Below are 25610 nucleotides of genomic sequence, written 5' to 3' on the forward strand. Positions count from 1 at the left end.
ACGGACAAAAGAGCATAGTGTACATAGATTTTTTTTCCCTCAGATAACCCCATGCTGGATGCAGTATCTTCCCCAGGACTCTAGGAAGAATTTCCTCAGTGAAGGCCTCTGGGAAAATTCCATGAAGAGACCCTCCTTTTCTCAGCAACCCTTACCTGGACAGGGAGGGTCCTCCTGAATCTTATAAGTTTCAGAGAGTTCTTGAGACTTGTGAGTTGTTTACCACCTGTGTCTTATCCTCTCTCTAAGATAGAATGATTTAATTTAATTAGAACTGACTCAGTTGGTAAAGCTCTTGCCCCACAAGCATGAAGTCCTGAGTTCAGGCCCCAGAATCCATGCTGAATAAGCCAAGAGAGGTAGAGTGCACTTGTAATCTCAGCACTAAGGAAGTAGAAACAAGTGGATCCCTAGGGCCCACTGGCCCTACTTGAACCTACTTGCCTAGCTAATTTGGTGGATGGCATCTGAAGAATGACAACCTTGCTTATCCTCTGACCACCATATACTTATGCATACACATGTATGCATACGCACACACACTTGTACACTTGCACACACACATACACATATGAGAAAAAGTAACAGCTCAATCTAAGTATATGGTATAGTATCACACATAAATAAAATTTGATGAAAATACAGGAGAAATTTGCACCCAAAAGCATGAAAGTAGGTTCAAAATATACCTTATCAAAGATTGGTTAGCAGAACTAGAGAAAAGTAGATGATGGTTAAAAAACAAAACTTAAAAAGCTCGATATAGCATCCATTCATGCATGGGAATTTCCCTAAGAGAAAGGTACTTTCTTTTCAAACACACATGAAGCTTTGACAGAACCAATCATGTTAATCCACCAAGGAATTCTTAGCAAATTCCAAAAGCAAAAATCAAAGAGGTTACATTCACTGCACAAATTCAATCAAAGGAGACAAGAGCAACAGAATGCTACCCCAAAGAAAATCCATATGTCCAGATGTTAAGATCATGTGTTTAATTAATTACTGGGTTAAAGAGGAAATCAAAATTAGAACTTCAATAGGAAGCATTCACAACAAAGCAAGACAGAATGTTGCTTCCATAGCTCCAACAGAGCAACCCCAAATACTGACTTGACACAGACACACATATTTCCAAAACATGAAATCCATGAAAATCCTAACGCAGCAAACAAACTCAGCCGCACTGTGCAGGACTTCTAGGATAGACCTCAAAGCCAACAGCCTCTGAGTCACTCAGATGGGACAAGTCTTGAGTTTCATTAGCCAAATCCTCTCTCTTTCTCTTTTATTTTCTTGGGTTTTGTGCATATTTGTGTGTAGTGTGTACACGTTTGAATGTGAGTACACATGTGTGCGGGTGCACTTTTGTATTTGTGCTGGGATAGGTGCTTATGTGTGCACATGCATGGGGAGGCGAAAGACTTACAGTGTCCTCTTGGGTTGCTCTCCACTTTATTTACTAAGTCAGGGTCTCTTGTTAAATCCAAAGGTCAGCAATTCAGCTAGTCTAGTTTACCAGGCAACGCCCTGTCTCCACAACTATGTACTGGGATTACAGGTGGCTTTCATGCCTATCTGGCTTTTATGTGGGGAGCTGTGGATCCAAACCCCAGTCCTCATGCTTGCATGGTAAGTGCTCTCTATTGAGCATTCTCCAAAGCTGTCCAGCAACTTTCTTAAGAAGTAATCATGGAGCTTGACTTACAGATTTTCAACTTGGAGTTGGAGATGGTTCAGTAGTTAAGAGTACTTACTTCTCTCACAGGAGATCTGGATCAGATCCCAGCACCCATGTGGTAGCTCACAACCATTCTGTTCTCCAGTTCCAGGGGATCTGATGCATTCTGCTGATCTCCGCTGGTGCCAGGTACACACTGTGTATACGCAAACTCATACAGGCAAACACACATATACACACAAAAGTAAAAATTTTAAAGGTTTTTCAGTTTTATCGTGATGAGAAATGGACTCATATATCCATTCTGACCCCCATTTTCAGTACAGCATTCCATAAATCTCATGAGAACTGTAAGATGTTATGATCAAATAAGCTGTGCATCAGATGATTTGGCTCAGCTGTAGGCTAACACAAGTGTTCTGACAACACTTAAGGTGAGCAAGGCTGAGCTGTGCTGATCAACACGTTAGTGGCATAAATGTACTTTGGAGTTAAATTGTGTTTACGTTAGTGTTGTAAACGTACTGTGGTGGGAAAATGTGCTTCGTTTACAATGGTCTTATCAGGATATAGCCCCACTGTGGGTTGAGAATCTTCTGTACTTTATTACAGGCAGTCATATCAATGATTAACAACCAGAGACAGTGCATAGACAGCTGAGTTTCACACCTGTGCACTGCTCTTATACCACAGAAGCAAGATAGGACTCATCAGGGTGGTGTGTACACAGGACAGAGGACTTTCAAAGACACCCACCATTGGATCCTCTTCTCACCTAGTGTCCTATGTGTGTAGTTTTTGTCCATATGTGTCCTGTAGATATTTCTCTTCTGTGTTATGGAGACAGACTAGAGGATTTTCTCTGCTTTACCCTTCCCAGCCTCCTTCTCATCCTCAGTTGCAGGAAGAGCAACCACTGGAAGACGCTGTATTCCAGGACCAGGAGGCAGCTCCACAGGCCTGTGACTCTCCTCTCAGCAGCTCTGCTGCTCAGTCTCAGCCCCCAGCAGGTGATGACTGCTTCTGTAGCCTTGGGGGGCAGGGAGGTGGTGGAAGGGGGAATTGGGGAGCCTTCGAAGGGGGAAGTCCTGGTGAATCCTCTTAAGATTCAGCTTCCCTGTGCTAGAGAGGCCCACAGAAATCCACAAAGATACCCCCACAACAGACTGCTGGCAATGGTCGAGAGACAGTCCAAACTGACCTACTCTGGTGATGGGATGGCCAAACACCCTAATTGTCGTGCTAGAAACCTCATCCAACTACTGAGGGATCTGGATGCAGAGATCCATGACTAGGCCCCAGGTGGATCTCTGGGAGTCCAATTAGCGAGAATGAGGAGTGAGAATTGTTGAGACCAAGGTTGGATAAAGCACAGAGACAAATAGCCAAACGAACGGAAACACATGAAATATGAACCAATGGCTGAGGGGTCACCAACTGGATCAGGCCCTCTGAGTGGGTGAGACAGTTGATTGGCCTGATCTGTTTGGGAGGCATCCAGGCAGTGGCACTGGGTCCTGTGCTCATTGCATGAGTCGGCTGTTTGAAACCTGGGGCCTATGCAGGGTCCCTTGGCTCGGCCTGGGAGGAGGGGACTGGACCTACCTGGACTGAGTCCACCAGGTTGATCTCAGTCTGTGGGGAAGGCTTTGCCCTGGAGGAGATTGGAATGGGGGGCGGGCTGGGGGGAAGGTGAGGGGGGCGGGAGGGGGGAGAACAAGGGAATCTGTGCCTGTATGTAGAACTGAATTGTATTGCAAAATAAAAATTTAAAAAAAAAAAAAAAAAAAGATTCAGCTTCCCCAGTGAGGGAAGGATATTTACAGCCTGCGACTCATGAGCCTCCCCTTCATTTCTGGGGAAAATTCTCCAACACTGAGGAAGCGAGGAAGCCGCTGGGCAACAACTTTGAAGTAGTGGTTTTACACACATTTTTCATTCATAATCATGACAGCTACAAAGACCCAAGTTTCTAATTTCTATACATTATTTTGTATCATGCAGAATGACTGGGAACAGATGCCTGAATCAACGAGTGTTATCTGTAGCTTCACATTAAAAACTTGGTTCCCAGCAGAGGTGCAGACACAGACCTAACCTATAAAAAATGAAGAGGAAGTTTAGCTGATTCCTGATGATAAGTAACAATAGACGAATGAATCACAAAAGGTGTTTTACACTGCTGTCATGTCCAATTCCTTCAGTTTTAACCATGCACATTTAAACTCAGAGATAACATGCTTTCTGTTCAGTTTTCTCTCTAATCTCTAGGTGGTTATTAAGAACCTTATCAACAGTACCATGTATTCAATCATTCCATTACAGGAAAATATTTCCCTGAAAGATCAGAAATTGCATTTTACCTCTTTCTAGCAAACTACATGAAGCTGATCACTTACAGAGCTCAACATAAGAGAGGTACTTGGATAAATGAGCTGTCAGAAAAGAAGGAAAAAGGGGTGAGAAGACATGTACATCATCTCCTCTCCTGCTTCCATGCCAGACTGCAACTCAGGGCCAGTTTCTAAAAACCTCTGAGACCATTTCCTCTTTCTATAGTTATCATTTCACCATTCTCTAGGCATATCAGCTTTAAAAGGGGAACCTAGCTCTAAAGAGTACCTCTATCTCTCTGGTTTTAAAGTTAAAATAAGTTTCTTCCACTTTAACATGCTTTCCAAAAAGTGTATGTGTGTGTATGTGTGTGCGTGTGTGTGTGTGATGTGTGTATCATCTGTGTACTTATGTAAACATAGTCATGCATTCCTCTGTGTGTGTACATGTGCATGTGTGAGTGTATATAGTGTGTATGATGTGTGTATGATCTGCATACTTGTATATGCACAGTTGGGTATTCCTCTCCTCTCTTCTCTCTCTCTCTCTCTCTCTCTCTCTCTCTCTCTCTCTCTCTCCCTCTCCCTCTCCTTCTCCCTCTCCCTCTCCCACTCCCTCTGTGTGTGTGTGTGTGTGCATGTGCATGTGCATGCCTCTGTGTGTATGTGCGTATGTGTGTGTGCATGCCTCAGTGTGTGTGTGTGTGTGTGTGTGTGTGTGTGTGTGTGTGTGTGTGCCTGTGTGTGTGTGCACAAGCCTGTGGCGATCAGAGGACAGCCTCTGTTGGTCCTCACTTTCCCCTTTGCTTAAGACAAGTCCCCTTGCTTCTTGGCATAGTGTATAGCAGGCTAGCCCTAAGAGCATCTGGGATTTCTCCTGTTTCTGTCCCTCGCATACCTAAAGGAACACCAGAATCACAGGTGCACAGACTTTGGGAATCTTAACTCAAATCCTCACACTTGCATGGCAAACTCTTTAGCTACTGAGCAATTGACCCAACCCCAAGAAGCCTTTTTTTCTTTAAAGAATGAGTTTTGATTCATTATTTATGTGACTAATAATATAATTCACTATTCTGCCATGTAGTCAGAGATGAATAAAACAATATCTGTTTTCAAGGATATTTTATTATATCAATATGTACTATGAGTTTAATAATCTGACCCCATAAATATTTTTATTTTGCATTACACATTTGTTTGTAGGTAATTACACACACACACACACACACACACACACACACACACACACACAGAAAAAAACGTACATGCCATCGTGAAGAAGTCAGAGGACAACTTGGAGGAGGAGGTTCTCTTCTTCCACCATGTGGACCCCAAGGATTGGACTCAGGTTGTCAGGGTTGGAGGTGTGAAAAACAAGACCCTCTTTCTATAGTCACATTCAAAAGACCAGTGAAAACAAAGCAGTGTTTACTGTATCATTCTGCAGAAAGGGTCATAGCACAGAAGAGGGACAAAAATGGCTGACCTGCTGATCTGACACAACACTGTGATTTTTAAAGGCCCTGGTTGCAAGAAATTTCTCTTTTCTGCAATTTCTCTTTTCCCCATAGCTTGGTCCTTTAGAGAGTTAAAAATCTCTGCAATCTTCTCACACAGCCCGGTTCTCAAACCCCTCATCCTGTTGATTCCATGTGCAAAGCCTTATCTAATGAATACTCTGGGCCTTGAGACTGCTTCCTTTTCTGATTGTGGATTCAGCCGCAGAACAACCTGCCTACAAGTTTCCAGCTCTCGGAAGAGTTCTAAGACAAGCAGGCTCCGGCCAGTCTTAGGCTAGGGGAGAGCAGCCAAGAACCTCCTTCTTATCTGTGGCGACTTTGATGAGATGAGCTCGAAGCATGTTTTCTATAAAAATGGACCAAAACAATTTATTTTTTACAGCAGCAAGCACATTTGTCCTCTGAGCCATCTCACTGGCCACAGATAAAACATTTTGTAAAATAAAAATTAGACTTCTGTTGTGAGATGTGCCATGATGTTAGACTAGGGGCCCTCTGCTGTATAGGTCAGGGTGCTGTCACAGAGGGAAACTATGACAATCTAAGTCCCTCAAGGAAGCGACATCAGAGTTACCTATGATTTTACTATGGGTTTTTTTGCCCCCTTTGGGCATGGCATGATAACTCATTGCTGTTTTTGAGAAGAGATTGCCTCTCTTTGGTAAACATAGCAACTAACTGAACAATAGACGGTAGCTATGACTGAACAAAACCAGATAGCTAGATCCAGGGTAATGTTAATGGAGCTGAAAATACTTGCTACAAGGAGCTAGGTGAGGAGTCAGCTGTTACTCTCCCTCTAGCCCTTCCTCAGCAGTCTTGGGAAATGTTAAAGTTTATAGAAAGTGGGAGATTAATGAAAAGGGTGCTCTGTGGTGCAGCTTCCATGAGGCCATCACCCATGATGGTGTGGGACTTTGTGGTGAGGCCACTGTTTAAGATCCTCCACACTTCTGTAAGTAACCTCAATCAATGGATCATTCCTTTGGTCAATTATGAGTTCCTTATCTAGGGTGAACAGACTTCAGTTCTCCACCAGTACCACCCCCAGGAAAAATTTAACAGAACCTCTTGATGGAGACTGTCATAAGCCACCCGTTCCTCTACATAGTGATAGTGCTCCCTGGAGAACTCTTTCATTAACCATCCATCATGCAAATTCTTCAGAAAATGGTACTTTTCCTAACTGGATTATATTTTCTTTATGTATATGTATATTATGATATGTGTATATACTGTCTGTGTGTATGATATGTTTGTATACTGTTTGAGTGTATGATGTGTGTGTATACTGTTTGTGTGTATGATATGTGTATATACTGTCTGTGTGTATGATATGTGTGTATACTGTCTATGTGTATGATATGCGTGTATACTGTTTGTGTGTATGATATGTGTATATACTGTCTATGTGTATGATATGTGTGTATACTGTTTGTATGTATGATATATATGTATACTGTTTGTGTGTATGATATGTGTGTATACTATTTGTGTGTATGATATATATGTATACTGTTTGTGTGTATGGTATATGTATATACTGTCTGTGTGTGTGATATGTGTGTACACTATTTGTGTGTATAAGGTAGATATGCATATGTCCACACATGGTGTATGTGTGAAGGACAATCTTGGGTGTCAGTCTTTGCCTTACACATAGCTTGAGTCAACATTCTTAATTGTTTTGCCACTGTGTGTACCAGTCTAGCTGCCCCGTGAGTTTCTGGGGATTCTCTTCCTTCATACACCCCATTCATCTTGCATTAAGAGCATTGTAATTGCATATTGGTGCTACACCTCGGAATTTTCATGGGTTCTGGAAATCCAAGCTCAAGTTTTCATGCTTGTGTGGCAAGGCTTTACCCACCAAGCCATTTCTCTACCTTATATTTTATATTCTAGATTATTCTATACTTTAAAAATCATGCTAAAGTTGGCCTACTACTTTAATCTTAATGCAGGCACACTAATGTATTAAAGCTCTCAGTTCTAAGCCACTGACAAGACCCAGCTTGGGTCTCACTTCCTCTAGGAAGATTTCTCAGTGGCACAATTTTCTTCCTTGTTGAATGCTGTACAGTGAGTCTACAGTAGAATAATGAATGACAGATGATTGAGTAGCCTAGGGAAAACTACCAAAGGCAGTCCAGTCATTGTCTTCATAATGTAGGAACTCCTCTGAATCTGTCACCCTGCTGGGACACTTGCTGAGACAAAGCTGTGAACAAGTGGCTCTGGTCCTCTCTCACAGAAGGAGGTGGACCTATTCAGGCGAAAGCCTTGTGTATAAGCCATGTCCCTTGAGAAGGAATCTACCTTCAGATTCACAGGTTCCTAAAATACCAACAAGAAGAAAGGAAACAAAGACCTTTGAAGAGCTGGTGTTGGTGATAATTCTCTACTTGACAGAATCTAGAATCACCTGGAAGATCACCCTCTCTGATCATGCTGGTGGAGGATTATCTTGATTACATTAGTTGAAGTGGGAAGACCCACCCACTGTGATTGGCAACATTCCCCCCGATGGGGTACTAGACTGTCTAAGCAGAGAAAGGGAGCTATGTAATACATCTATTCACTGCTCTCTGCCTCCAGATCATAAACTGATGTGGCCCAATGGCTTCGATTCCTGCCACCTTGACTTCCCTGCACTGTAGGCCAGAATAAATTCACTCCCCCTTGTTAATTTTTCTCTGAGAGCTTTACCACAGAAAAGAGATTCAGATACATGCTAGTCTAGCATGCCTTCATCCCAGCGCAGGAGGCCCTTCACTCTCTCTACTTGCTAATCTGGTTCTTAGCTCTGTCTTTTCTGAAGAGCTCCTTCACTTCCTGGACAACTTCACTCTGCTTTGATAACAGGGCGTAGACGTCATTCTTCAAAATCCAAGTGAGATTTTACCCTCTCTGTGGTGATACCTTACTTTCTCCCAAAAACTTAGAAATAGAAAGCATCTCTTTACTCCCATGGAGATTGATTTTGTCATGGTTGTCATTGAAATGCCATTGTTTATAGAAAGGATAGAGATATTACCTTGCCTATTTTCCTCACCTGTCTGCTAAAAAAGTATTCTTTGAGAAATTGATACATGTATACATAAAAATGTTCTTACTCACTTCTCATTTCCCACTTCAACTTCCTCTGGATGTTCCCAATTTCATGTCTTCTTTTTTTAAAATAACCCACAAAGTCCAATTAATGCTACCAACATGTGCATGGGCATGGGATAATTCACTGGAGCATGGGCAACTTACCAGTGGCTGTACCACAGAAGAATGACTCTCCCTCTTCAAGAAGCAATCAACTGTCTACAGCTTCTCTGTTAGGAGTGGGTAAGCTCCTTCCCATCTATGCTGAAATTTTGGCTGGTTTGATCTTGTGCAGATCCTGTGTAGGTAACCACAGATGCTGAGTCCATGACTACAACAGCCATGCCACTTCCAAAAGACAGTACTTCACAACACTCTTCTCTATTATCTGGCTCTTAAATTATTTCCACCTGATCTTCCATTATGCTCCCTCACCTACTCTTGCTAAAAACATCAGTCACGTACACCCCTGAATGCTCCCTGACTCAGTTATTCCTATTGTTCAAAAGACTTACATAGTATGCTTAGCCATCTCCAGAAGAGCTCTATGTGGCACACTGTACCTGTATCATTGTCTTGTTGAGAAACCTAAGACAAATCTCTAAGACTGACTGATGCCCCCAAGGTCTGGCATATCTCCTGACTGACCCAAACTCCTACCTTTCTTGATCCTAAAATCTTGACAACAGTGTAACATGTTCCCAGTCCTCTCCCTTTACCCTCCACATATGATGCACTTCATCCTTCATCCTTATGGAACTTTTCATTCCCTGGCTCCTGTATCCCCTGAAACCATCTCAAGTGTGAACTGTTTCTCCCACAACATAGGACAGTTTCCCTCTTGCTCTTCAGAGTTTCTCATCGACAATCTTCTGGCTCACTAAAGACCCCATGATGCTTAATATCAATTGTCAACTTGACATAGATCTAGAATCACCTAAGACATATGTAAGAATTTTCTAGATTGGGTTAACTGAGATGGGAAATCTGACCCTAAACACAGTGTCATTCCATGTCTGGGATCTCAGAGTGAAGAAAAAGGGGAAAAAGAGCTGAGCATTAGCATTCACCTCTTTCTGACTCCTGACGGAGAATGCAATGTGACTATCTGCCTCCAGATATTGTTACAATGACTCCCTGACATATTGGACAGCACCCTCAGACTGGGAACCAAAGTAAACCCTCCATCCCCAAAGTGCTTTTGTCATAGCAACAAGAAAGGCAGCTAATGCTGACTTCTAACTCCTCTGAAACACAGCCTATCAGCTGTAGAACTCACCCTCTCTCCTAGCACTGTTTCCTGCTCTCTTCCTGGTCATTTTCCCTCTTATCCTCAAGATTCTGACTCCAGATCACTGTTTTTCTCTTCTTCATTGCCTCTATCACAAATTTTTGGTGATTTTAAAACCCTCAGTCAATGTTCCTAATACTCCTCAGTTCCTTTACCATCTCATTGCCCATGAGTTTACTTTTTCTCTCTTGTCAAGTTGTCAGCCACTTATCCTCACTCTTTTGTTATGTTGTATTTTTCTATAGTGTCAAAGTGTTGGTGAATCAGATTTTAAATTATGTAAGATAGAATAAAGTAAAAAAGGACATTGCAAGGTCTGATGCTGAAGTATGGAAGCCTAAGACTTGTTTCACGATGAATTGCTTAGGTTATCTGCATGTGTACTGAGTCAGATGTGAAAAAGATCTCACTTGCATTGTACCATGGCCAAACATGACTGCAAACATGTACTGCAGAGGTGTGTATCACCCATAACCACCTGCATGGTACCTCACCCATGACCACCTGCAGGGTACATCACCCATGTCCACCTGCAGGGTACATCACCCATGACCACCTGCTGGGAACATCACCCACGACCACCTACAGGGTACATCACCCATGTCCACCTTCAGGGCACATCACCCATGACTATTTGCAGGGTATATCACCCATTGACCACCTGAAGGGTGTATCACCATGACCACCTGGAGGGTACATCACCCATGTCCACCTGCAGAGTACATCACCTATGACCACATGCAGGGTACATCACCCACGACCACCTGCAGGGAACATCACCCATGACCACCTGCAGGGTTCATCACCCATGATCACCTGAAGGGTGTATCACCCATAACCACCAGGAGGGTACATCGCCCATGACCATCTACCATCAACTTTCTGTTGAAGACTCCTCAGTCTCTATTTCTGCCTCCTTGTCTCTCTCTCTCTCTCTCTCTCTCTCTCTCTCTCTCTCTCTCTCTCTCGTATCTCTGTATTTATTATATAAATGTTTTTTAGCACAAAATAAGTGATAGGGACAGCACTAGGTGACAATATACAAAGGAGAGTGGAGCACAGCATTTTTTATTGTTATCAGCTTACATGATATGGTAGAGAAAACAAGTGTGTAGTGGTTCCTCTATAAATCTGTACTATTTTGATGATGACCATTTAGGTATAGGGTTTGGGTTACATATGTTGAGATAAGGTTGGGTAAGCTATCTAGCTCCCTTTGTAACCCAAATTGCCCTCAAATCTGTGATCCTCCTGCCACAGTTGTCTGAGTGATGACATTACAGGTGTGAACTACCACATCCAACTTCAAAATTATTACAATTTGTAATTGTTGTTACTGTTTTGATACAGGATCTCATTTATCCCAAGTTGGCTTTGAATTCCCCATCCTCACACCTCTACCTTTGGAGTGCTAAGATTTTAGGTATGTACCACATGCCCAGCCTATTACAGATTTTTTTATTGTGAATTTCACACACACACACATAATGTTTTTGAAAAATTCCACCTCCGTTCTCCCCTTGATGGTTCTCCCCCTACCCCCTGATGTCCACCTTCCCCTCCCAACTTCATGTGCACTTTTAAAAAATCTCACTGAGTTCACTCAGTGATGCTAGTGTGTGCATAGGTGTAGGACCACCTGCCAAAGCATGGGTAGCCTCTCATGGGGTGCATTCCTAAACTGACTCTCCTAGCAGCCACCATTTACTGATTTTCTTACTCATTTTTATATCTCAATCACAACAGTTCTCCACTACGCCGAGCCTCCTGGTCCAGCAGGCCTGGTGATCACTTTTCCCCTTGTGAAGCCGGAAATCTGTGGCCAGTTTTACCAGATATGCCCTTCATGCTGAGATCTTCCAAGGCAGAAGCATATCCCAAATGCCCTTCATTCCTGGCATCAACACCATGCCTGGCACGAAGCTGACGTTCATAATATATTTTTCAAATTATCAAGGCTGTTGAATTAGTAAGACTGCAAACAATGAGCAGCAGATAAGAACTTCTTCTGTTTCCGTTGAATTCTGCTCATCACCGAACCGACATAGCACTTAATCTCCTTCATCATTGCTCCTCATATTTCTGCTGTGCAGTCTTATTCCCATAGTTGAATTCAATAAATTCAGGATGACAGAGAGAGCTATCCTCAGTATTCTGCTATGCCATAAGGAAAACTCTAATGAGAAACTTCAGCTATAACTCTCTAATCACACACCCAGACCGAGTGACAAAAACCCTCAACATCTGTCAAAAGATTAATATGCTTTTACGTACAGTTCAAAGCTGCCGGGTGTAGCTCATTACAATAATAAATCTATTAAATCTTGGAAGGATTAACATCTCATTATCTCATTCTTGTTATGAGAATGAAGGGTTTATTATCTCAACGACTTTAAATAACTCTCACCATGGGATACAAATCCCCCCACTCCCAACCCCTACAGTTTGGGCATTGATATATAGTTTTCTAAGTTGATCGTTATCATTTAAGGAGGGCATCAAAATGTCTGTTCTGGCCCTGAGAGAGTGATGGAGGGATTCACTTTAAGTAGTCTTCATGTTTGATCCACTGGTGACTTTCGACCTTCTTTTCTCCAGACACTTTGCTTTCACTCTTGACAATCATCTAAGGCTCAGTCCAGATACACAATGTGGCTGTGAAAAGCAGTACCAGACAGGGAGTCCACTGGCTGCAGGCTGGTTACACTGATTTCTTACAAAGCCCCTCAGTTCCTAGTTTCCAATGACCCTTGTCTCATTCAGAACTGAGTGTCAACAGCTTCACTGCACGAGCCTCCCTCAGTCCTTCCACACAGCAGACTCTTTTCCTAAACCTTTACCATTTTTTGAAATGAGGTTTCTTGCTACCTACACCCCAGACTGACCTCAAATGGTAGTTGGTTGTCTCAGTCTCCCAAATGCTAGGATCTTTAAAAAGTGAATTAGGCCTGGAGAGATGGCTTCAAAGTTTTGAATGTTCTCTATGACTTGAGTTTGTTCCCAGACTCTGTGGAAGAAAGAAACAACTGACTCCCAGAAGTTGTCCTCTGGCCTCCACATGTGTGCTGTGGCACACAAACATGCATGCTTACACACACACACACACACACACACACACAGCTGTTGAACTAGCTTCTGCATTTCTGAGGACAGGTGAGCTGACTACCAAGTGTCAATCCTTCCTGTAGGCATCTCAAAATGTCCTACACACGGTCAAAGGACAACTCACATATAAAATGGTCACAATTTAGATAACAAGCCAGTAGAGGGGAGAAGAAAGACATGATCTCTGAGACACAGTGATCGTCACCACAGGCACTGTGAAGAGAAGTGCTGAAGGCATTTCTAGAGATTTCTCTGGATTCAAGAGATGGGCTAGTCAATTAATGTTGCTGAAACCATCGTGGCCATCACAGGTTTATTTAAAAGATAGCATCATTTCATTTTTATCTTACCAAGTAATTTTATATCAAAATAAAAGTTGTTATCTACACAAGAACAAAAAAAACAGCTAAAGAGGAAGAAAAAGTTGTGTCACTACACTGTGTAACACCCTAGTGACAAAGGCGATCTCCAAAACAGATGGGAAATTTGGCTTGAAAACTTGTTGCTTTGCCAAGTGGAGTGGTAATCTGGCTTTTAGTTTGTTCAGCTTAACGATGAAGGCCTCCTTCATTCAGCTAGACACAAACTCCATGTGTGGGAGCTGTTCATAATTGCCTAGCCCTTGTCTTCATACAAAAAAAAATGTAACTTCTAGGCTGGCTTCTTTGAAGTCAGTGTTTGTTCATCTTCAGTTGTCTAGTTTCACACTTCTGTGTGTCTTAAGGTTTTATGCTGAAAAAATTTGTGTATGTGTGTGTGTGTGTGTGTGTGTGTGTGTGTGTGTGTGTATACAGGTGTGTGCATATCCTGGGTCTCTTTCCACCTACTATTGTGTGATTTCTGATACTTTGTGTACTCCAGACCAACTAGCCCATAAGCTTCCCCATGATTCTCCTGTCTCACCTCCCATTTTGCTGTGGGAGTGCTAGAATTATAGATGCATATCATCACATCTGTGTATTTTTTTATGGGTATCTTGGTATCACACTCAGATCACCAGAGTTGCATGATAAGTGCTTTTACCCTCTGAGCTATCTTAGTAGGACCAATCTCTTGAAATTTAAGTAAGCCTTTTAGAGAGTTTTATTAGTTCTACAAAGACCAACCTAGTCTGACAGAATCCTCCAAGAATAGCTTCTAGACAACTTTTAACCAAGCAAACACAAGGTAATGGGACAAGATATCTTTCTGAGTTTTAATCTTGTTATTTTTCATCTATAAATGACACATGATTGAGAGGACCAAGCAGACGCCATAGCAGGCTGCTCAGTCTTCTCTCAGAGATCATGCCTCAAGTTCAGTTTCCTGAGACTGAACAAGCAGTTTCTAAAAGAGCCATAAACAAAGGACAATCATTCTCCAACACCCCCAACAGCAAGAACAAGGAGGCCTGGAACATGCATTATCAGTCAGGTCAGGCCAAGCCTGAGCCACAATCAGCAAGCTCAAGGTAATAACCAAATAAGGACAAAGCCTGGTACTTCTTCAGGCCTGCCAAAAAATGGAAAAACTGTAGCCTTAGCCAACCCCTACTAGCCCTGGCCAAATATAACATACTAATATGATTGCCACTTTTTTAAGCCAATCATATCAAAAGTGACCTAACTGCTCTAGGACCTTTCCTTGGCTCTATTTAAAAGGAGCTCCTCTCAGGGCTGTCACCATTTTGCTTTTGTGTAGAATGGTCTGCCCCAGCATGCTGGAATCTTTCTAGAGATAGTAAACACTCTTGCTGATGTGGATGGTGATCTTTTGTGGGACTTCTCCAGGACCCTAACAGTGATGACTCTGTTTGCAGAGTTAGTTGAAAATTTCCCCCCCAAAAAATTGTCTGTTGGAAAGTTGAGAAAAGTCAGATAATACACTTTAGATAACTCAAGAATGTGGACTTAGCAATACTTTTTCTTTATGTTTTTCAAAAAGTCAATATCAAATTCAAAATTTAGTTTTATATCTTAGTTTTATTTCTCACCTTTTATTTTCAAAGATTAGCACACATTAAAAACTAAATGAAGGGCCGGGCGGTGGTGGTGCACGCCTTTAATCCCAGCACTCGGGAGGCAGAGCCAGGCTGATCTCTGTGAGTTCGAGGCCAGCCTGGGCTACCAAGTGAGTTCCAGGAAAAGGCGCAAAGCTACACAGAGAAACCCTGTCTCGAAAAACCAAAAAAATAAATAAATAAATAAATAAATGAAATGCAGGGGCATTGAAAGGAACTGATATGAATTTACTCTCCATATGAGCTTTTTTGATGGGGAGCCCTGCATTCATAGGCAACCATGATTAGTCCTTAAAATGGGAGAGCAATATGGGAGAGAACATCAAGGCCATAAGCAGTTAGAATGGAATTTTGACAGGGGAGGGAGATTTTAGATGTCCTTCAATTTCAGAGAGCAAGGGGAGTTTCTGGCTCCCACAGATTTTTCAAAAGTGGGTAGGCAAACTTCAGACCACCTAGCCTAGCCTGGGTTGGTCCATGTGCACAGTGATAGGCACTATGTGGTAACATAAACTAATTCTGCAGCTGCCACCAGTGGGAAGGAATGGTTAAAGTTTACACCACAGCTTCTTTTCAACTCTGTCCCACAGAGACTTGCAGAAGGTGTAGTCTGATTTATGAGGGAGAGATGAGAGGCAGCTAGAGGGCCTGTGATCTAACAGTATGAAGCCACTAATTAAAGATGAAAGACAACATCATTTCTATTTCAACCTCTCCTCTGGACACAATTGAAAACAATAAAAGAACAAAAGTGAAAATTAAAGGACTTTATCCCTGCTGACACATGTCTAAAGAGTTTAATTCTAAGTATAGAAACCCTGCTGTTAAAAATAAATTAGCATTCTCCTTATATTTTTTTTCCAGCAGATCCCTGCCCAGTGAATGGAGAGAACTTGGGGGACAGGCTCAGACCCGTGTTACCAAAAGTGCACAGGTACCACATGTGGGGCTCCTCTGTGAGGAGCTAAGAAACAGGATAAAGGCCAAGAGTCGGGTCAAAGAAGAAAACAGCAGCAAAAAAGAAACACAGGTCGTTAATGTATTCATCTTTCATAGGAGAACATTAATTAGTACGCCAGAAGTTCATAATCAAAGAATATGTGGTTAAATACATTACTACAGTATGAATAAAATAATAATAACTAAACCATGTTAATGGGAAATCCTGACAGCAGAGCATAAGCTTTCAAGGCTCTCAAGCTGGGTGTAAGTGCATCCTTAGGTAAGAAAACCGAAAACGGGACTTGAGATGGTCCAGCACTTCAGACCACCTGATGCTCCTGCAGAGGACTGGGCTCACTTCCCAGCACTCCTATAGTGGCTTAAAACCATCTGTAACTCCAGTTCCATGGAATCTGATGCCCTCTTCTGGCCTCTGAAGGTCCAGACGTGGTGCACATCTATACACATAGGCAAAGTACTCATGTCCATGAAGTAAAATAAATCTTTTTTTAAAAAAAAATCACAAAATATGTTAAAAATATTGAAATTATTTGCTAAAAAGGAATGTGTGATGAGGCCAGTGAGATTCCCAATGGATGAAGGCTCTTGTTTCCAAGCCTGACAACCTGAGTCCAAACACCAAACCCACAAGGTGAAATGAGAGAGCTGACTCCCGCCAACTGTCCTCTACTGTTCATATACCACTGTACCAAGTGCACTCTCCCCATAAACAAACACACAAACAAAGAGATGTAAAGTCGGAAGAGTGGATGAATCACATATGTCAGTGTCAATAAAGTAAACTTGCCTTTTAAAAGAAAATTTTATTAGTCAGATTTCATAAAACGTAAACTCATCCTCATGTTTATTATAAAGAAGAGACACCAACAGAAGACTCATCTGAAAAGAAAGGTGACAGGTAACAACACACAGTAGAAACAGATGGAAAGAAAGACGTGTGGACAGAGGGCACCATCGCAGTGGAGGCCTGCAGTCCTTACTTGAGACAGCACAAGCATTCATTACAAGAGCAGCAAGAGCGATAAAGGGAAAGACCCTGTGTTTTTCTCTGAGGTCTCTGGTCACAGAAAATGAAGCAGATTCAAATTGCTTGACTAGTGTTAGCTGTAGTTGAATCAGAAAACTCTGCACCTTACAACTATGACACATAGCTGCTTTCCACATACCAAATGAGCATTTAAGTGAATGTGTGGGTGAGTAGCAGGGATCTCTGTGCCATCACACATGCATGGAGGTCAGAGGATAACTCCACCTGTCAATCCCCACCTGCCACCTTGTTTGAGAAAAGTCCTCACTGCTACTGCGCACACCAAGCTAGTTGACCTGTGAGCCTCCAAGGAGGCCTCTGTCGCTGTCTTCAGTCTGTCTTTAGGAGCACTGGGATTACAGACATGTGCATACACATCTGGCTTTTATGTAGGCTCTGGGGATCTGAACTCATATCCTCATGTTTTCTCAGCAGGTATCTTTTTCCCCGAGACAGGGTTTCTCTATGTAGCCTTGGCTGTCCTGGAACTCATTCTCCAGACCAGGCTTGCCTTGAACTCACAGATATCTGCCTGCCTCTGCCTCCCAAGTATTGGGATAAAAGGTATACAACACCATCCCCAGCTCTCATCTGGTATCTTTTCCAATGAAGCATGACCCCACCCCTAAATATTATTTTTGGTTGGCATGTACCATGCAACAAAGAAGTGTCCAATACACCCCCATGTGCTATACAATTCTCTAAGCTCTGTTTCCATCACAAAATTTTAGAACTTAATAATACCAATAGATAACAAAATGTTAAACCAATGATGTTTTCTGTATCTCTCTTTTAAATAATCAATGGTTCTAAATGAAAACCTAAAATCAAATTATACGATATCTAAAATGTTTTAATGTTGATAGCGCTATCTGAACTTTAACACTGAGGGTAGAAGTAACTACATGAACACTTGTAAAGAGAAAGTAATAGGGCAAATACAATTGAAATTTGCCCTATTACTTGAAATACAATTGAAATACAATATATTATACACATATATGAAGCTATTGTTATGAAACCTGTTGCTTTGGTTTCTTTCTGCTTCTGTGACAAATACCATGACCAAAGCATCTCAGGAGAGAAAAGGATTCATTTAACTTATACCAGCAGGTCACAGTCCACCATAGAAGAGGTCAAGCAGGATCTTGAAGAAGATATTGTCTGCTGGCTCATCACAGGCTCATGTTTAGCCAGCTTTCTTACACAACCCAGTGCCACCTGATCAGGGAATAGTGCTGCCCACAATGGGCTGCGCCCTTGTACATCAGTTAGAAATCAAGACAAGGCCTCACAGGCATGCCCACAAGCCTGTCTGATAGATCAATTCTTCAACTGAGATTACCTTCTCAGATGATTCTAGGCTATGTTAAACGGACAGTTAAAGTTGACTAAGACATCCATTATTATGTATATTAATATATGCTAATAAAACATTAAAATAGTAATAATTAGGATAATTTGATTAATCACTTAAATTATACAGAGGAAGAAGCAAATAGCAAAACAATCTAAAACAGAAATACAGAAATTAATTTGAAAAATACAACAATAAAGTACTATAGCATAAAAAAAACTACTGAGTGAATAAGTAAATTTTTTAATGTTTGGAGATAAGACGCCTAGGTACATAAAGAATTAAAAGGAAAAGAAACAGCATTAGAAATTAAAATTAAGCTGGGTGGTGGTGGCACACGCCTTTAATCCCAGCACTCAGGAGGCAGAGTCAGGTGGATCTCTGTGTGTTCAAGGCCAGCCTGGACTACCAAGTGAGTTCCAGGAAAGGCGCAAAGCTACACAGAGAAACCCTGTCTCAAAAAAAATAAATAAATAAAATTAAGAAATGTCCACAAATATTTGGAAACAGTAAAAGAATTATAATAAACACCTTGCTTATCCTTTATAAAGATATTTATATATTGAAAAGAATAACACTGAGAAAGTACAAGTAATCAATTATCCATAACACAAAATTATACACACATAAGAAAATTCAAGAAAAAATTTAAAGAAGTCATAAGCCTATTCTAAAATAAATCTAACTATGTGTAGCAAATGAAAGCATTCATCTCATTCTAACTTCAGTGATAAAAATTCAAATTTAAGCATTATTAAGCCTGTGTTTACAATAAAATGCAATTCCCAAGTACCATAACTTGAAGCTTAAACTATGTGCTAATTTATTATGGAAGATATTCAGCTATCCTGGTGCTGAAAACCAAAATGAGACAGATTTCAATATTATAACATAATAATCCTAAATTGAAATGTCCATGCTGACTATATGGAAGGGACACAGTGTGAGAAGAGGGACAAGGGAGTAAAACTGAAATACATTATATACATCTATTAAAATGTCACAGTGAAATACATTGTTTTATACCATCAACATCGGCTAATTAGTGGGTAGAGAGATATCACAGAAGTTAAGAGCAGAGTGTCTGAGTTCATGTCCCAGCACTCACATCAGGCAGCTCACAACCACTGTAACTCGAAGGGATTGGATCACCTTATGGACTCCAAGAGCATCTTCACATAAACATTCATTAAAAAATAAATCTTAAAATATTTTTTACAGGTGCTAATGAATAAAATAAAATTTGCAGCTCCTTTGATGCCAAAATTTTGGTTTTGGCAAATTTTCATAGACATATAACCCACAATGTTCAAGAAAAGAAATCTTAATGTGTTAAATGTATCATTTGTAGTAAGAAATTATCTCTAAGTACCTATGAGTAAGGAAATGGTTTAACAAATTTCAGTCCATCTAAACACTGCAATATTATAAGGCAGTTAAGAATAAAGTCAGTATGACCTACCAACATTAAACCAAGATGAGATAAACAACTTAAATAAATCTATAACAAACAAGATTGAAGCAATATTTTTTAATCTCCTAGCTAAAACATGTCAGTGTTTATATGGATTTACTTGCTGGATTCTACCTGGCCTTTAAAGAACAGCTGACATCAATGTTTCTCAAATAAGTCCATAAATTAGGAAGGAAAGGAACACGAAAATAAAAATAAACAGATGAACACAGGACAAAAAAAGAAACCTGTAGGTCAGTTTGCTCCCTGGTAAACAAAGGTATAAAAATTCTCAATGAAACATTTATAAAAAGAGTTCTGTAACACATCAAGAAAGATTTTATCATGGTCAAGTTGTCTTCATTCCAGCAATACAGAGATGGTTTAATAGACATAGATCAATAAATGTAATATATCATATAAACAGACTTAATGATGGAAATCACATGACAATCTCAACAGATTCAGAATAGATTTGACAAAATTAAACATAATTTTACTATAAAAGACCCAAGAACAAAGAATAGAAGGAATATGCCTCAACAAACATAAAACTATAGCCAAATCCATATTAAGTGGAGAAAGACTGAAAGCATTGACACTAAAATCAGAAGTAAGTCTCTACAGACTTCAGAGGATTGGCAGGGAGAATCTTCTAAACCTGGAGAAAGTTTGCTCCTAGGCTCAGAAGTTGTACCTATCACTAGCAATACTGAGATAACTTCTGACACCCCATTCACGAACACAGAGTAGCCCCAAGACAGAATATTCAGCACCATTCAGCTGGGCCACAACCTCACAGGTTGTGGAAATAGCAAACGAAGATGCACACATACATTCAACAAGGGTGAGACCAGATATTCACATTAATGAACACTATCAGTAACCAAATTCCAGATGTGTAGGTCCCACTAAAGCAGACGCACACACACATACACACCATGAATAAAGAAGACAAAATGTCTCCTCCAGAAACTAGTATCCCCACTGTAATGTTCCCTGAGAAAACCAACTTAACTAATGCATAAAACAATGATTTCAAACCATACATTATAACTGTAATATGTTCAAGGAGCTCAGAAAGGATGTGGACAAATGCCTTCAAAGAAGACTGCAAAAATACAAAGAGTTGAATAAAATAATGAAAACAATCCAAGATATGAAGATGGAATGTAATAAAGAGATGAAATCTCTAAAGAAAAGCCAAAATGAGATAAAACACAAAATTAAAAGTCAGGAAGTTAAATGAAAAGCTCAAAGGAAATTGTCACCAACTTTGGGAAGAGAACTTTTTGAAGAGAGAATATCAGATTTCAAAGACAAGGCAGAAGAAATGGATCACTCATTCAAAAAATATTAAATATACTTAAAAAGAGGAATAGAACACACAGGAAAATCTGAGACACTGCAATAAGACCTAATCTATGAATAATAGATTTAGAGGAAGAGGAAGCCAAGGTCAAAGGCACAGAAAAGATTTCCAACAAAATCTTAGAAGAAAATTTTCCAAATCTAAGAAAAAAGATGCCTATCAAGGTCTTAGAGGCATAGAGAACCAGCTGGGATCTCCCGCTCCCCCAAGCTCTCTTTCTCTCAACCCTCACCCTTCATTTCTCCCACTCATGTCCAGGCTGTTCATGTAGATCTCATCCATTTCAAGAACAGAGAGAGGAGAACAAGGAATAGGAGACCATGGTAAATGAAGACCACATGAGAATAGGAAGAAGCAAAGTGCTAGAAAGGCCCACAGAAATCCACAAAGATATCCCCACAATAGACTGCTGGCAATGGTCAAGAGACAGCCCGAACTGACCTACTCTGCTGATGGGATGGCCAAACACCCTAACTGTCGTGATAGAAACCCCATCCAATGACTGAGGAAACTGGATGCAGAGATCCATGGCTAGGCCCCGAGTGGAGCTCCGGGATTCCAATTAGTGAGAAAGACGAGGGTTTATATGAGCGAGAATTGTTGAGACCAAGGTTGGATAAAGCACAGGGACAAATAGCCAAAGGAATAGAACCACATAAACTATGAACCAATGGCTGAGGGGCCACCAACTAGATCAGGCCCTCTGAATGGGTGAGACAGTTGACTGGCTTGATCTGTTTGGGAGGCATCCAGGCAGTGGGACCGGTCCTGTGCTCATTGCATGAGTTGGCTGTTTGAAACCTGGGGCTTATGCAGGGTCACTTGGCTCGGCCTGGGAGGAGGGGACTGGGCCTGCCTGGACTGAGTCCACCAGGTTGATGTCAGTCCTCAGGGGAGGCTTTGCCCTGGAGGAGGTGGGAATGGGGAGTGGGCTGGGGGGAAGGTAAGGTGGGCGGGCGGGGGGAGAACAAGGGAATCCATGGCTGATATGTAGAACTGAGTTGTATTGTAAAATAAAATAAAATAAAATAAAATAAAATAAAATAAAATAAAATAAAATAAAATAAAATAAAATAAAATGAAAAAAAGAGGCATAGAGAACACCAAAGAGACAGGACCAGAAAGAAACTCCTTATATAACAGAATAATTAAAATGTTAAATGAACAGAATAAAGAAAGAATATTCAAAGAGGAAGGAGAAAAAGACCCAGTCTTGTACAAAAGCAGGTTCATCACAATAACACATAGCTTCTCTTTTTTTTTCCTTTTTTTTCGGTTTTTTGAGACAGGGTTTCTCTGTGTACAAAAGCAGGTTCATCACAATAACACATAGCTTCTCCTTTTTTTCCTTTTTTTTTTTCGGTTTTTTGAGACAGGATTTCTCTGTGTAGCTTTGCGCCTTTCCTGGAACTCACTTAGTTGTCCAGGCTGGCCTCGAACTCACAGAGATCCGCCTGGCTCTGCCTCCCGAGTGCTGGGATTAAAGGCGTGTGCCACCACCGCCCGGCAACACATAGCTTCTCAATGGAGGCTCTGAAAGCCAGAAGGATCAAGAATGATTTCTACAATGTCTAAAAGTCTACAAATGCCAGCCCAAACTACTATATCCAAGTGAAGCTATGAGTCATAGTTGAAGGAGGAAAAATGTCTATTATAAAACCAGATTTAAGGAAATTTTGCCTACAAAACCAGCTCTACAGTGGATATTTAAAGGATTACTTCAATTTGAAGAGATTAAACACACCCAAGAAATACATAATCCCAGAACAGATATCCAAGAGCTCTAAGAAAACAGCACCATCACAACAAAATAACAGGAATTAATAAATGTTGTCCAGTAACTCTCAATGTTAATGGTTTCACTTCTCCAGTAAAGTCACAGACTAACAGACTGTTAGAAAACAAGATTCATCCTTTCACGTGCCCTGAGAATCACATCTCACCATCAAAAATAGACACCACCTAAGGGGAAATGTGAGGGGGAAGGTCTTCTAAGCAATCGGATCAAAGACATGCATGGATATCCTGACTCCTGACAAAATAAACTTCAAGCCAAACTTGTCAGAAGGGACAGGGAAGGATATTCCATATTCTCAAAGGAAACCATCACCTTAGTTGCAGTTTCTATTACCACAATAACACAATGACCAAAAGCAATGGGGAGCCACAGATTTATTTGGTTTACATTTCCACATCACAGGCCATCACAGAAGGAAGTCAGGACAGGAATCTAAGGCAGGAACCTGAAGCCAGGAGCTGAAGCAGAGACCATGGAAGAGCACTCTTTACTGGCTTGCTCCCATTTGATTGCTCACATACACTCAGGACCACTTGCCAGGGGTAGCGCTGCTACAGTGGGATGGGCATTTACATACCAATCATTAATATAATACCCCACAGACTTTCCTACAGGCAAATCTCAGGTGCATTTTCTCAATTAAGATTCCTTCTTCCCAGATACAGCTAGGTTTATGTCAAGTTGGCAAAAACCAGCCAGTACAAGGATATTACAAATCCAAACATTTATACATCAAACTCAGGGGCTGTTAACTTCATTTTTTTAAAGTCTTAACTCTAACACACTGAAGAAAGAAACTGAAGGCGTCAAATGGCCAAAAACATTATATCTTCACCAGATGTATAAGCAACATAATGTAACAATTTTTGCACAACATTTACATTGGATTGAGTATTACAAATAATCTAGACAATTTAGAGCATATGGGACAATATATGCAGGTTACACCCAAATACAACGTCATGTTATATAAGGCAATTCAAGGGTCCTGGATTTGGGTATTGCATGGGGACCTGAAATTGCTCCCCAATGTAAACAGAGGGACAAATGTATAATGATACTCTGTAACCATGTAATTACTTTTTTTAAAACATGAGGTATAACTATATTTGTTCACAAGTTTCAGAAAATATATTGTTTTATATTATTTCTACATACTTTTATTTCAGTCCTCAAACAGGATGTAAAATACATTCATGTGGGATTTAAAAACTATTTCACTTACTATTTATGTGTGGGTGGGCACACACATGTGTGTACATGCCACAGTACATGTCTGGAGGTCAGCTTTCTTGAAGAGCTGATTTTCTCCTTTCTCTGTAGGTCTAAGAATGGAACTCAGGCTGTTAGGCATGTGCAGTTCACACTGTTACCTGCTGAGCCACTTCACTGGCCCACCCATGTAATTTTATATGCAAGCACTGGGACCCATGTTCAGTGACCACTCCGCATAGGTATTAGGCACTGACCATGGAGGGGGACTAAATTGTCACAGGAATTATGTAAGACTCATTTTTAAGCACAATTATCTTGAGTCTTCAGATGAGACTGTATCATTGATTTATATGTTATCAGTTTGATTATATGTTGATCCACTCAACATCTAATTTTCTGAACCTAATCTCTTTTATTCCCATACAAAATTGCAATAGAACAACAATTTAGGAGTACAATATCTTTTTCTATGTGTGTGCAAGCTCATCCATCATCTAATGTAGCGCAAAACCAAAAACAGGTTGCTAACAGCGCTTTGTTTAATCAACTTTTTTCACGTATATTTATTTAATTTCTACGATGTGCTTCTATTAGATAGCCAGGCCAGTCCAAAACTTGCAATCCTCCTGCCTCAGACTCTGGAGGAGCTGCGATAACAAGTATGTTCTGATATACCTAGCCTTCTCTATCATAGAAAAATAAAATTCAAAATCTCTAAGAAAAACAATGCCAACTAATATATGGCATTTTATGAAGAACTGTGAGAACAAAGTAAGAAAGAAGATGAGAAATAAATGGAAAGGGGATACATTGTCCATTGGCAGTTATGTTTGGCTGTGATCTCCAGTTTCGAAGTTATTCTCATAAATCCTAATAAAGAAAATATTAAAACATTTTTCCGTCTCTAGCAGATACCATACTTCAATTATGCTCTACAGTACCCATCACATACTAGGACATTTTTCACATTCTACATTGGCCCTTCAGTATCAGAAGGACAGGAAGCTTCACTATGGAAAAGGTCTGGGCAAAGGGCAGACACAAAAGGGAGATATTCAGGTGTATTTGGCTAACGTGGACCTATATGGGGACAGGATGTTTCTCTAGTGAACCGTTAGTACAAAACTCCATGGAAGATACAAACAAATAGAATTCCCCTAAGGTGTGGATCAGAACATCAGACACAACAGTGATGCAGGGAACATGGTCTTAAGTGAAAAACTATTGGAGCTAGAGAGTCATAGCTACAAACACTGCCATATGTTCATCATGACAAGTATGAAATGTCTTGTAAGTATTTTTTCTCTCAGCACGTTCTTCAGCTTTCTCTGGGATTAACTGTGAATTCTAGATGAGAATAGAGCCAATCTGAAAAACTTTAAAATGTGAGTGAAGTTGAT

The 25610-nt window shown here is 40.7% G+C and overlaps 1 long non-coding RNA gene across 2 annotated transcripts; it reads left to right on the forward strand.

Moving 5' to 3' along the window:
* The first annotated feature begins 6121 nt into the window (after positions 1-6121).
* LOC131925322 (uncharacterized) lies at positions 6122-16172 on the forward strand. Of its 2 annotated transcripts, none has more exons than XR_009383216.1 (3): positions 6122-6492; positions 11272-11344; positions 15890-16172. It is a non-coding gene; the product is annotated as an uncharacterized LOC131925322 (long non-coding RNA). The 2 variants fall into 2 exon arrangements; XR_009383215.1 differs by having other exon boundaries at positions 6124-6310.
* The last annotated feature ends 9438 nt before the right edge of the window (positions 16173-25610 follow it).

The sequence above is a fragment of the Peromyscus eremicus genome, chromosome 15 (genome assembly GCF_949786415.1).
Source record: "Peromyscus eremicus chromosome 15, PerEre_H2_v1, whole genome shotgun sequence".
Taxonomy (NCBI): Eukaryota; Metazoa; Chordata; class Mammalia; order Rodentia; family Cricetidae; genus Peromyscus; species Peromyscus eremicus.